This window comes from Rhinopithecus bieti, unplaced genomic scaffold (assembly GCF_001698545.2).
Source record: "Rhinopithecus bieti isolate Rb0 unplaced genomic scaffold, ASM169854v2 scaffold_44965, whole genome shotgun sequence".
In the NCBI taxonomy this organism is placed as follows: Eukaryota; Metazoa; Chordata; class Mammalia; order Primates; family Cercopithecidae; genus Rhinopithecus; species Rhinopithecus bieti.
Window position 1 is genome coordinate 419,096 of NW_016818013.1, and position 14,666 is coordinate 433,761.

Consider the following 14,666-nt stretch of genomic DNA (forward strand, 5'->3'; position numbering starts at 1 on the left):
TCCCTTGAATCTGGGAGGCGGAGGTTGCAATGAGCCAAGATCGCGCGACAGAGCAAGACTCTGTCTCAAAAAAAAAAAAAGAATGAAGAAAGCTTACATGACGTATGGGACATGATGAGGCAAAAAATTTTTTGAATGCTGGGGTTCAGAAGGACAATAGATGGGGAAAAGCATAGAAAAGCCATTTAATGAAATAATAGCCAAAAAATTTCCATGTCTTGTGAGAAATATAAACATCTAGATAAAGATATTCAAAAGACCCCAAATAAATTCAATTTAAAACGGTCTTCTAGTCACATCATAGTCAAATGTCAAAAGTCAAAAAGACAGAATTCTAAAAAAAGCAAGAGAAAAACACCCAGTCAGATACAAGGGAATCTATATCAGACTAACATACTCCTGAATGACCAGAGTCAATGAACAAATTAAGAAAAAATCAATTTTTCAAAACAAATGAAAATGGAAACAACAGCACATCAAAACCTGTGAAAAAATGCAAAAGCTGTTAATGGAAGTTTACAGTAACTAACACATCTAAAATTAGAAAGCCTTCAAATAAACAACCTAAAAATGCACCCAAAGGAATAAAAAAAAGCCAGAACAAACCAAATGCAAACTTAGTAGAAGGAAAAAAAATGATAAAGGAAGAGAACTCAATGAAGTAGAGCCTAAAATAAAAATACAAAGGATTTTGGTAACAAGTTGGTTTCAGAAAAGATAACAAAATTGATAAACTGCTAATATTACACAAGAAAAAAAGAGAAAAAAAAAACAAGGAAACAAAATCAGAAACAAGAAAGGAGATACTAAAATTGATAACAGGGAAATACAAGGGGTCATGAAAGACGATTATGAATAACTATATGCCAACAAATTGGAACATCTGGAGAAAATGGATAAATCCTGGGAACTGTATAACTTACCAAGAATGAACGAAGATAAATGAAAACCTGAGCAGACAAATAACAAGTAATAATATTAAATCAGCAACAAAAGCTTTCCCAATAAAGGTCCAAAACTTTACAACATTAATGCTGAATTATATCAAACTTTTAAAGAAAAGCTAACACCAAGTTTCTGAAATTATTCCAATTTCTCCCCAGGTTATTCTACAAGGTAAGCATGACCCCAAAACCAAAAGCAGACAACAACACAAAAGTAAAACTACAGACCAATATCCCTGAAGAACAGAGATGCAAACAACCTCAAGATACTAGCAAAAGCAATCCAACAACACCACAAAAAGGTAATATACCATGATCAAATGGGATTTATCCCAGTGATGCAAAGATGTTTCAGCATATACAAGTAAATAAATGGGATGTGTCAAATCAACAGAAGGAAGATTAAAAACCATACAATTATCTCAATAGACACAGAAAAATCATTTGATACAATTCGACATTCTTCATTGTAACAACTCTCAACAAACTAGGCATAGTAGAAACATACCTCAGCACACACAATAAAGGCAATATATGGCAAATTCACAGCTAACGTTACACTGAATGAGGAAAAGCTGAAAGTCTTTCCTCTAAGAACCAGCACAAGACAAAGATACCTACTTTGACCACTCTTATTCAACACAGTATTAGAACTCCTAGCCAGAGCAACTGGTGAGAAAAAGAAATAAAGGGCATCCAAATTAAAAGAGAGGGAGTCAAATTATCCCTCTTTTCACATGACGCCATCTTATATACTGAAAAACCTAAACACTCCACCCAAGAAAACCTCTTAAAACTGATGAATTCAGCAAAGTTGCAGAATACAAAATCAACATACAAAAATAAAGCCAATAGCATTTGAAATATTTCTATACACCCATAATGAACTAGCTGAAAAAGATATCAAGAAAGAAATCCTGTTTATGACAGCTAAAAAAATAATAAAATATCTAGGAACAAATTAATCCTAGGTGAAAAACTTCTACAAGAAAAACTACAAAACACGATGAAAGAAAGTGAAAAGGACACACAAATGGAAAAATACGCCATGCTCATGGATCGGGAGAATTAACACTGTTAAGTGACCATACTACCCAAAACAATCTATAGATTCAATGCAATCTGTATTAAAATATCTGTGATGTTTTTACGGGGGACAAGATGGCCAAGTAGATGCAGTAAAAAATGCCTCAACCTCAGAGAGAAACCAAAATATCAAGTAAATAATCATTCTTTAAACAAAGCTTTGGAGACAAAACATTATACATGATGATCACATGTATAAAAGACACAAAGTCAATTACACTTTCCAAGAGTAGAGTGAAAGAAAAATTTCTTATTTTTATTTTTTATTTTTTTGAGACAGAGTCTTGCTCTTTCACCCAGGCTGGAGGGCAGTGGTGTGACTCGGCTCACTGCAACCTCCGCCTCCCAGGTTCAGCAATTCTCCCACCTCAGCCTCCCGAGTAGCTGGGATTACAGGTACCTGCTACCACGCCCAGCTAATTTTTGTATTTTTAGTAGAGACGGGATTTTGCCATGCTGGCCAGGCTGGTCACGAACTCTTGACCTCAGGTCATCTGCCCATCTCGGCCTCCCAAAGTGCTTGAATTACAGGCGTCTGCCACCACTCCCAGCCGAAAGAAAAGTCTTAAAGGCAGCTAGAGAAAGGGTCAGATGACATACAATGGGAACTCCAACAGGCTAACAGTGGATTTTTCAACAAAAATCTTACACATCAGAACAGAGTGAGAATCTATTTTCAGCATCCTAAAATAAAAAAAGTCATTTCAACCAAGAATTTCATATACTGCCAATCCAAGCTTCATTAGTAAAGTAGAAAAACAAAACTTTTTCAGAAAAGCAAATTCTAAGAGAATTCATTACTGCTAGACGTGTTATAAAAAATTCTTGAGGGAGGCTGGGCACAGTGGCTCACACCTATAATCCCAGCACTTTGGGAGGCCAAGGCGGGTGGATCACGAGGTCAGGAGATCAAGACCATCCTGGCTAACGCAGTGAAACCCTGTCTCTACTAAAAATACAAAAAAATTAGCCAGGCATGGTGGCAGGCGCCTGTAGTCCCAGCTACTTGGGAGGCTGAGGCAGGAGAATGGTGTGAACCCGGGAGGTGGAGCTTGCAGTGAGCAGAGATCGCAACACTGCACTCCAGCCTGGGCGACAGAGCGAGACTCTGTCTCAAAAACAAACAAACAAACAAACAAAATTCTTAAGGGAGTTACAAACACATAAAGGAAGGAAACAATAGCTGCTATCACAAAAACAGATTTAAGTACATAGCCCACAGATCCTACAGAGCAATTACACAATGGAGAACACAGAGCAACCAGCTAACAATATCACGACAGGATCAAAATCTCATATACCAGTACTAACCTCAAATTAAATGGTCTAAATGCTCCACTCAAAAGTCAGGGTGGTAAGTTGAACACAAAAATGAAAAACAACCATTGGCTGTCTTCAAAACCCATCTCACATACAATACCATGCAAAGGCTCAGTGTAAAGGAATGAAGAAGGATCTATCATGCAAATAAAATGCAAAAAAGAGTAAAGGTTGCCATTCTTTTTTTTTTTTTTTTTTGAGATGCAGTCTTGCTCTGTCACCCAGGCTTGAGCGCAGTGGTGTGATCTCGGCTCACTGCGAGCTCTGCCGCCAGGTTCAAGTGATTCTCTTGCCTCAGCCTCCCAAGTAGCTAATTTTTGTATTTTTAGTAGAGATGGGGTTTCATCATATTATCCAGGATGGTCTCAAACTCCTGACCTCATGATCCGCCCGCCTTGGCCTCCCAAAGTGCTGGAATTACAGACCTGAGCCACTGCGCCCAGCCACTATTCTTGTATCAGATAAAACAGACTTTAATCAACAACAGTAAAAAAAAAACACACAAAGACAAGCATTACATAATGATAAAAGGCTCAATTCAACAGGAAGACTTCATTATCCTAAATATATACACACCCAACATTGGAGCACCCAGATTCATAAAACAAGTACTTCCAGACCTATGAAAAAATTTAGAGAGCCACATAAGAATAGGGGACTTTAACACCTCACTGACAGCATTAGACAAACCACTGAGACAAAACCTACAAATAAATTCTGGATTTAAGTTTGACTCCTGATTAATTAGGCCTAACAGACATCTATAGAGCACTCTATCCCCAAACCATAGAACATACTTTCTTCTCATGTGCACATGGAACATACTCTAAGGTCAACCACATGCTTGGCCATTAAGCAAGTCTCCATCAATTAAAAAATAAAATCATACCAAACACATTCTTGTATCACACTGCAATAAAAACATATCAATACCAAGATATCTCAAAACCACAGAATTACATGGAAGTTAAAAAACTTGTTCCTGAATGACTTTTGGGTAAACAATGAAATTAAATAAGAAACAAAAAATCTTCAAAATAAACAAAAACAGATACACAACATATCAAAACCTCTGGGATATTGCAAAAGAAATGCTAAGAGGAAAGTTTACAGTGCTAAATGCAAATGCCAATAAGTTAGAATGATCTGAAATTAACAATCTGACATTACACTTGGAGGAACCAAAAAATAAGAAAATAACCCCAAAGCTAGCAGAAGAAAAGAATTAACTAAAATCAGAGCAGAACTGAATGACACTGAAACCCCAAAACCCACACAAAGGATAAACAAAAATTGATTCCTTGAAAGAATAAAAAAGATTGATAGACTTCTAATTGGATTAACCAAAAAGTAAGAATATTTAAATAAGCACAATCAGAAATGACACAGATGACATTACAACCGATCCAACAGAAATAAAATGGATCCTCAGAGACTATTATGAACACCTCCATGCACCTCCATGCACACAAATTAGAATTTCTACAGGAAACAGATAAATTCCTGGAAACACAAAAATGTTCAAGACTGAACCAGGAAAACACTGAAATCATGAACAGACCAGTAACAAGTTCTGAAACTGAAGCAATAATAAAAAGTCTACTAACCACAATAAGGCCTGGACCAGATGGATTCACAGCTGAATCAGAACCAAAGCTGTTCTCAATCCTGCTGAAACTATTCCAAAATATTGATGCGGAGGGATCCCTCCCTAATCCATGAGTTTGAGAACACCTGGACAACATGGCAAAACCCTGTCTCAACAAAAAATACAAAAATTAGCTAGGCATGCTGGCACATACGTGCTGCCCCAGCTACTTGGAGGGCTGAGGCAGGAGGATCGCTTGAGCCCAAGAGGTTGAGGCTGCAGTGAGCTGTGTTTGCACCACTGCACTCTAGCCTGAGCGACAAAGTAAGACCCTGTCTCAAAAAACAAAACACAAAGCTAAAATTGACAAATGGGACTTAATTAAAGAGCTTCTGTACATCAAAAGAAACTATCAACAGAGTAAAAAGACAACCTACAGAATGGGAGATTTTTGCAAACTATGCATCTGACAAAGGACTAATATCCAGCATCTATGAGGAACAAACAAATTTACAAGAAAAAACAAACAACCCCATAAAACAGTGGGCCAAGGACATGAACAGATATTCCTCAAAGGAGACATACATGCATCCAGTAAGCACATTTCAAAAAAAGATCCCTATCACTGATCATTAGAGAAATGCAAATCAAAACCACAAAGAGAGACTAACCCACACCAGTTGGAATGGCTATTAGTCAAAAATATTTAATAACAGATGCTGGTGAGGTTGTACAGAAAAGGGAACACTTATACACTGCTGGTGGGAATGTAAATTAGTTCAGCCATTGTGAAAAGAAGTTTGGTGATTTCCCAAACAACTTGAAACAGAACTACCATTCTACCCAGAAATCCCAATATTGCGTATATACCCAAAGGAATATAAATCATTCTACCAAAAAGACACATGCACTTGTATGTTTATCGCCACACTATTCACAATAGCAAAGACATGGAATCAACCAGGAGCCTATCAAAGGTGGACTGGATAAAGTAAACATGGTACATTCACACCATGTAACACTATATAGCCATAAAAAGAACAAAATCATGTACTTTGCAGCAACATGGATGCAGCTGGAAGCCATTATCCTAAGCATACTAATGCAGGAACAGAAAACCAAATACTACATGTTCTCTCTCACTTAGAACTGGGAGCTAACCACTGGGTACACATGGACATAAAGATGAGAACAGCAGACACTGAAGACTACAAGAAGGGCAAGGATGGGAGGTGAACAAGCTCAAAAATGACCTATTGAGTAGTAAATACTCACTACCTGGGTGACACGGTCAATCATAACCCAAACCTCAGCATTATGCAATATACCTTTGTAAAAACATCTGCACATGTACCCCCTCAATCTAAAATAAAAGAAAGAAAACGAATAAATAAAATGCTTTTTAAAACTTGCCAAAAAAGGCGGGTGCAGTGGCTCACGCCTGTAATCCCAGCACTTTGGGAGGCTGGGGCTGGCGGATCACGAGGTCAGGACATTGAGACCATCCTGGCTAGCACGGTAAAACCCCGTCTCTATTAAAAATACAAAAATAAATTAGCTGGGCGTGGTGGCGGGCGCCTGTAGTCCCAGCTACTGGGGAGGCTGAGGCAGGAGAATGGCGTGAACCCGGGAGGCGGAGCTTGCAGTAAGCCGAGATCGCGCCACTGCACTCAGCCTGGGCGACAGAGACTCCGTCTCCAAAACAAACAAAAAAACTTGCCAAAAAAATAGGAAAACAATCCTAAAATTCACATGGAAGCAAAAAAAAAAAAAAAAAAAGCCAGACTAGTCCACCTAATCATGAGGAAAAAGAGTAAAGCTGGAGGCATGACTTCTACCTGACTTCAAAATACATTACAAGGGGCCAGGGGCAGTGGCTCAGGCCTGTCATCCCAGCCCTTTGGGAGGCTGAGGTGGGCGGATCACGAGGTCAGGAGATCGAGGCCATCCTGGCTAACACGGTGAAACCCTGTCTCTATCAAAATACAAAAAATTAGCCGGGCGTGGTGGTGGGCACCTGTAGTCCCAGCTACTGGGGAGGCTGAGGCAGGAGAATGGCGTGAACCGGGGAGGCAGAGTTTGCAACAAGCAGAGATCGCGCCACTGCACTCTAGCCTGGGTGACAGAGCGAGACTCCCTCTCAACAACAACAACAAAAATTACAAAGTACAGTGACCAAAACATGGAATGGTATAAAAACAGATACACAGACGAATGGAACAGAATAGAGAACCCAGAAATAAATCTACGTATTTACAGGCACATGATTTTTGACAAATGTGTCAAAGGTGTCAACAACAAAACATTGGGAAAGAATGTTCTCTTCAACAAATTGGGCTGGGGAAATTGGATATCAGTAGGATGAAGAATGAAAGCAGATCCTTATCTTTCACCATAAATTCAACTCAAAATGCATTAAAGACTTAAACATAAGACCTCCCTACAGGAAGGAGAGCATCACACACCGGGTCCTATTGTGGGGAGGGGTTCGGGGGGAGGGATAGCATTAGGAGATATACCTAATGTAAATGACGAGTTGATTGGTGCAGCACACCAACATTGCACATGTATACATATGTAACAAACCTGCACGTTGTGCACATGTACCCTAGAACTGAAAGTATAATAAAAAAAAATAAGACCCCAAATTATGAAGCTACTAGAAGAAAATATAGGGAAAATACTTTAAGACATTGGTCTAGGCAAAGATTTTATGGCTAAGACATCAAAAAAAAAAAAAGGTAAAAAATAAAAACAAAGATCAAAAATAGATAAATGAGACTATATTAAAAGTTTCATTACAGCAAGGAAGACAACCAATGGAGTGAAGAAAATCCATAGAATGAGAGAAAATACTTGTAAGCTATTCACCTGACAAAGGTCTAAATCCAGAATATACGGGAAAGCAAACACCTTAACAGTGAAAAAGTTAGTAGTCCAACTAATAAGTAGGTAAAGGCTCTGAGTAGATATTTCTCAAAGGAAGACATACAAATGGCCAATATATGAAAAAGCACTCAATATCATCTCACCACAGTTAGAATGGCTACTATCAGGAAGACAAAAAGTAAAAAATGCTGGTGAGGTTGGGGAGAAAAAGGGAACTCTTATGCACTGGTGTAGGAAATAGAAAATTAGTTATGAAAACAGTGTGGAAGCTTCTGTAAAAACTAAAAATAGAACTGTGGTATGATCCAGCAATCCTATTATTGAGTACTTATCCAAAAGAAAGAAACTCAATATATCAAAGGACACCATCGCCCCCATGTTTATTGCAGCACTATTCACAATAACTAAGATGTGGAATTAACCTTAATGTTTTTCAACAGATGATTGTGGTTGATGAATAAAGAAAATAGGATATACATACACAATGGAATACTATTTAGTCAAAAAATAAAATCATGTCATTTACAACAACATGAATGAGCCTGCAGGACGTTATGTTAAGTGAAATAAGGCACGAAACCGTAAGTACTGCATGTTCTCACTCGTGGGAACTAAAATAAAAAATTTGAGGTCATGGATGTAGAGAGCAGAACTGTGGGTATTAGAGGGTGGGAAAGATAGGGTGAGTGGAGGATGGGGAGAGGTTGGTTAATGGATACAAAATTATAGTTATATAGTAAGAATGTTCTGTGGCATTGTAGGGTCGCTATGATTATGATTTATAGTGTATTTTTAAAAAGCTAGAGGAGAGGATTTTCAATGTTCAAAGCACAATGAAATAGTAAATATCTGAGGTGATGGCTTTGCTAATTAGCCTGATTTGACCATTATACACTGGCTACACTTACCAAAATATCACTGTGAATCCCATAAATATGTACAATTATACACGTCCACAAAAAGTAAAAAGGAAATTGGGTATGATGTAATACACCTGTAGTCCCAGATATTCACGAGGCTGAGGCAGGACTCCTTGAGCCCAGGAGTACAAGGCCAGCGTGGGCAACATAGTGAGACACTATCAAACAATAAAAAATAAATAAATAAATAAATAAATAAATAAATAAATAAATAAACAATTCATCCTATAAATAGACTATGGGCCACACTTAGTGACTTGCTTCTAATGAAAAGAATGTGATACAACTTATACCTTGTGGCCTCCAACATTAGGTTAGAAGAGGCTCTCAACCTCAGACCGCTTGGCCTTAGAACCCAGCCTCCATGTTGTGAGGAAGCTCAGGTCACAAAAAGCACACAGAAGTTCCAGTGCAAGTATCTGGGCTGCCTGCCCCAACTAAAGTTACAATCAACAGCCACTGTCAACAACCAGACATGTCAGTGACCAGACCTTCAGATGATTCCAGTCCCCCAACATTTTATTTACTGCAAGTGAAGCTGAGAGGAACAGAGGAGGTTGTCCTGGACAAGGATTTTCCAAACCACAGGTTGGTGAACTAAACACATGCTGCTGTTTTCAGCCGCTCACCTTTGGGTAGTTTGTTAGGGCAAAATAAACAGGAAAATGGACTTAAATAAAAAGACAATAAGAAATATAACAGCTTACACAGTAGTAATTAGTCTCTTTTAAAGCAGGATCTACTAAATGTTGAGGTTAATTTATTAATGAGAAACAATGCTAATGAGAAGCAACAGACAACTAGGAGACAGACGTATGAACTATTGAGGAGGATGTTTAGAAAAAGTTCCCCTCAGTTACAAATTCTCACAACTAAGCAAATGAGGCTCTTTAGCATTTGCCCCTCAAGTTATGGGATAAGGAAGATGAGGAAGGAAGGATATATAATTTGAAGTATAAAAGTTGAAAAAAAACCGTAAGTATTTGATATAATAACCTAAATCAGACATTTTACCTGATTTCAATTAACTCAAATTCTAAAAGTGATAAGCAGCACTGAGTAATTATTAATCAATCTAGTATTTGATCTTCATTTTAATTTCCTCAATGAGAAAATAAAAAGAATACTAGGGAATCAGTTTTAATCTTCTCAGTAGTAAAACAAATGTAGTGTCCTTTACATGTGAAAAAATTAAATACAATTTCCCTTCAAGCTTATTTGTATGGAGAAGGTAAGACCATCTCATCTTTACATTGCACCAAAATGCTACTCCACATCATACAAATTGGCTCTGAAATTTTGAAATTCATATAACTAATTTGACTATTTGTCTCTGATAAATACCTGGACATCCCCTGATTTTTAGGTGCTGCATTCCTGAAAATTTTTATTTGAATGGGTTGAACTACTAATTTGATTATGTATTGAGCTATAAAGCATAGCTAGGCACTTCTGTTAAGTAAAAGCAGGTAAATACAGAACACTGTAATTTCTGAGAATGTAGGATCTGTGCCAAGAACAGGATCAGCTGCAGTGTTATACAAAGAACCAGGCACCAGGTCAAAAGAGGATCTATTTGTGAGCTGTAAGATGATGAATTAGTTCAATTTCCAATGAGGATAGCAACAGCCCAGACTTAATCTTCTCCTTCCTACATGGCAAAAATCTACACGATTCTATGACTTATTATGAATTAGTAAATATAATTCAGTAAATAGTAGAGTGAGTCAGCAGATCCTCTAACCAAGATTTGATGAAAATGGGAGTGAAGAGGTAGGGACTGAGAGAAAAACGGTTTGAATAGAGAAAAGGAAATGAATATGCTCTTTGTAAGCCTGACTTCCCATTGTGTCACAGAAGTCAGCAAGGTATTAATACAAGCCGGCCGCATGTTCCTTCAGGAAGCAAACAGTGAAATTAAAGGCATCCTACTACTCGAATTTCTATTCTTACTTAGGACAATTGGAATAATAAGCAACATGACTGAAAAACAATTCTCCTAAAATTAGATTCGGTACTGGCATAATGACAGACATAGATCAACATATTAAAATTGAAAATCCCAAAATAAACCCACATATTTATGGTCAATTGATTTTCAACAAGGGTAAAAAAACAATTAAATGAAACTATTAATTTGTTAAAAAGAATAGCCTTTTCAACAAATGGTAATGGGACGACTGGCTATCCACATGCAAAAGAATAAAGATGGACTCCTAACATAGGCCATATCTAAAATTAACTCAAAATAGACCTGCTAAATATAAGCGCTAAACTAAAAAATCTTTACCAAAATTTGAAATGTCTGCACTTGAACAGACATCATCAAGAAAGTAAAAATAAAAGCCATTGAGTGAAAGAAAATATTTGAAAATCATATCTGTTAAGGGTCTTACAGCCACGATATATGAAAAACTCTTAAAATTCAGGAAAAAAGGGAAGGCAATTTAAAAATGGGCATAGCATTTAAATAGACATTTTTCCAAAGATGCACAAGTGGCTCACAAACACATAAAAAGATGCTTAACATCATTAGTCATTAGGGAAATGCAAATCAAAACAAGAATGAGGTATTGCTTTGCCGGGCGCGGTAGCTCATGCCTGCAATTCCAGCACTTTGGGAGGCCGAGGGGGGTAGATCACGAAGTCAGGAGATTGAGACCACCCTCGCTAACACGGTGAAACCCCGTCTCTATAAAGATACAAAAAATTAGTCAGGCCTGGTGGCTGGAACCTGTAATCCCAATCACTCAGGAGGCTGAGGCAGGAGAATGGCTTGAACCTGGTGTGGGGGAGGCTGCAGTGAGCCGAGAGCGTGCCACTGCACTCCAGCCTGGGTGCCAGAGCGAGACTCCATCTCAAAAAAAAAAAAAAAAAAAAAAGGAATGAGGTATCACTTCACACTACTAGGATGGAATCTTCAATCAAAATGTGAAAATGTTGGTAAAGATCTAGAGAAACTAGAATCCCCATACAATTCTGACGGAAATGTAAAATGGTGCAGCCACTTTGGAAAACAGACTGGCAGCTCCTCAAATTCCACTTGTAAGTATACACCAGCAATTCCACTTCTAAGTATACACCCATGAGAAAGGAAAACATATGCAAACATAAAAACTTGTACATAAAAGTTCATAGCAGTATGATTAATAGCCAAAACATGGAAACAACCGAAAGGTCCATAACTGATGAATGGGTAAATAAAATGACTGGTATATCCACAGAGTGGAATGTTACTCAGCAATTAGAGGAAGTTGAGTACTGATACATGTTACAATGCGGAAGAACCTTAAAAATGTTGTGCTAAGTGAGGCCAGGCATGGTGGCTCATGCCTGTAATGCCAGCACTTTGGGAGGCTGAGGCAGGCGGATCATGAGGTCAGGAGATCAAGACCATCCTGGCTAACACGGTGAAACCCCGTCTCTACTAAAAACACAAAAAAATTAGCCGGGCGTGGTGGCGGGCGCCTGTAGTCCCAGCTACTCAGGAGGCTGAGGCAGGAGAAGGGTGTGAACCCGGGAGGCAGAGCTTGCAGTGAGCCGAGATCATGCCACTGCCCTCCAGCCTGGGCGACAGAGCAAGACTCCCGTCTCAAAAAAAAAAAAAAGTTATGCTAAATGAAAGAAGCCAGTCACAAAAGACCACCACATGTTTTGTGATTCAATTGATATGAAATGTCCAGAATGGGCAACCGTATAGAAACAAAGTAGACTGGTGGTTCCCTAGAGCTGAGGAAGGGCAAACTGGTGGATGATGGCTAAATGATGCAGGGTTTCCTTTCAGGGTCGTCAAGATGTTCTCAAATTGATGTTGCTGATGACTACACAACTCAATGAATATACTGAGAGACTTGTATATTTTCAACGGGTGAACTGTATGGTATGCAAATTATATGTCAACACAGTTGTTTTAAAAAATCCAATGGCAGGATCTACTAGATACATTTCTTAATTGTCTACTTTGGATATATACTCTACATGATCTGAGTATTTCCAGGCTTTTACAATATACTTAAAATGAAACAAAAATGAAGGAAATGCCTAACATTTCAAGTACTTTGTAAATTAATCTAAAACATTTGCATTTTGGAGAAGAGTTTAATGGCCTTTCTGTACAAGTGATCCTGAAATTCATACAATAAACAGACACAGATTCTGTACCCATTCATGAAAGTAACGACAAGCAGTAAGACACGTCTTCGGAACATTATGTTAAACATCCTCTGATTTTAATCTGGCTTGCCTTACCATGACAGTAGAGAAACAGCTAAAAAATAATGGTTTGAAGAAAAAAACTCTCTCAACTTCTGTGAGGAATGACGTATAATTCCCAACTTTCATAAAGGTAAATATTATTTTTAAAATGTATATACTCATGAGAAAAACATGACAGAATGAAAATCAGAGGTTAAGAAATAAGTACATGATAAAGATAATAAAATTAATTACAATAAAAATAAAAAAGAAAACTATCCAATGCAATTAGTATCCTAAAACATTAGCTATTATTCCACCACCTATAGATTAACCATTGACATGTTATGTTTCATACATACCTGACTTCTGATTTTACCTAATTCCTTCTATGAATCCTGTGTCTCTTCTAAATTAATATGGCAATGTGGTGTAGCCTCTAGAGAAGGCTCTGACATAGGTTGCATTTTTAGGGTATCAGCCAGTTCTTGTTGAAGTTGTCTCATAACTATCTGTTCAGATATTTTTGTTACTGATTTTACATGTTAACCTATTAGTAAATAATGGGAAAAAGATTAAACGTGTACTCTGAAAAATAGCACCACATACATGAATTTACCTTCTTTTCCTATGTGTATACATGTTTCTTTATTACTGAATTCAGTTAAGGACACAGAAGGTGTTATTTCCTGCCAAATTAGTGTTCTGCTTAGATTCAGTTCACTATTCACTCATTCCTGATACATTTGCAATGCTTAACTTCCTACTTAAGTCTCAAAAGAAATCAGTATGTGGGTGGGACTGGCAGTAGAAAATGCAACATTATAAAATGCTTTTCCTCCTTCTTAGTAGAAGCTCAAAGAAACCTCACTACTGACATCCTCAATTGCCAGCTCAGATCATTCCAATAGATTTCTATCTCAGAATACAAGTAAAATTCCACTGGCCTTCCAGGCTCTAGGTAGTCACCTGGCCTCCACCTCCCTCCCTGACCTCAGCTCCTATAAATCTCTTCCCTACTCACTGCATTCTCACTGTATGTGAATCCTGCCACCTCCCATTAAATTGAAAATGGGGACCCAATGTCAAACAAAGCAATCGCAGATAGCCACAATTATCTTTGTGTGGGACAAAGTTATATCCAAATGATAGCCATTGAACCTTGAAATAAAAATTATGGGCAAATTATTTTTAAGAACATTCAAATTATAAATACCAGTGGTAAGATTAAATCAAATATGGTTTTGCTGGAAATTCACATTTGTCCCAAATTATGATTTAATAAAAAGTAAATGCTTCTAAACAATTGAGATGTCATAATAATACTGTGATATTGCAACAGTCTCAGATTAAAGTCAAATTTATATGAATAAAAATAAAATTATACCAACTTAAATACATAAAACCCCTGAATAAAAGTATTATGAGATACAACAGTATATACTTCAGTTCACCTGGGAAATCTTGAATTAACAAAGTAACCCACCTAATTGAATCTTAATTTCAAAAGACTTATTTCAGATACAAGGCATTTCTGTTTATCTGCTTCATCATGGTCTTAAAATGTGGCCACATACAAATATTAAAATTATTTTAGCAATGTGTCTACATCATAAATATTAGTCTATATCTACTAGCAATTTGTAACTTAACCTCTTAACATTTCCAAAGTGATATAATTTCTTTACTCAAAGTAAAGCGTATTTCAGTTCTTTCTTTTTGCTG

General features: G+C 37.4%; 1 pseudogene; it reads right to left on the minus strand.

Annotated features, from left to right (window-relative positions):
* The window catches only part of LOC108518262 (coiled-coil domain-containing protein 144A-like), a 62,847-nt pseudogene that overhangs the window by 19,555 nt on the left and 28,626 nt on the right, over positions 1-14,666 (minus strand).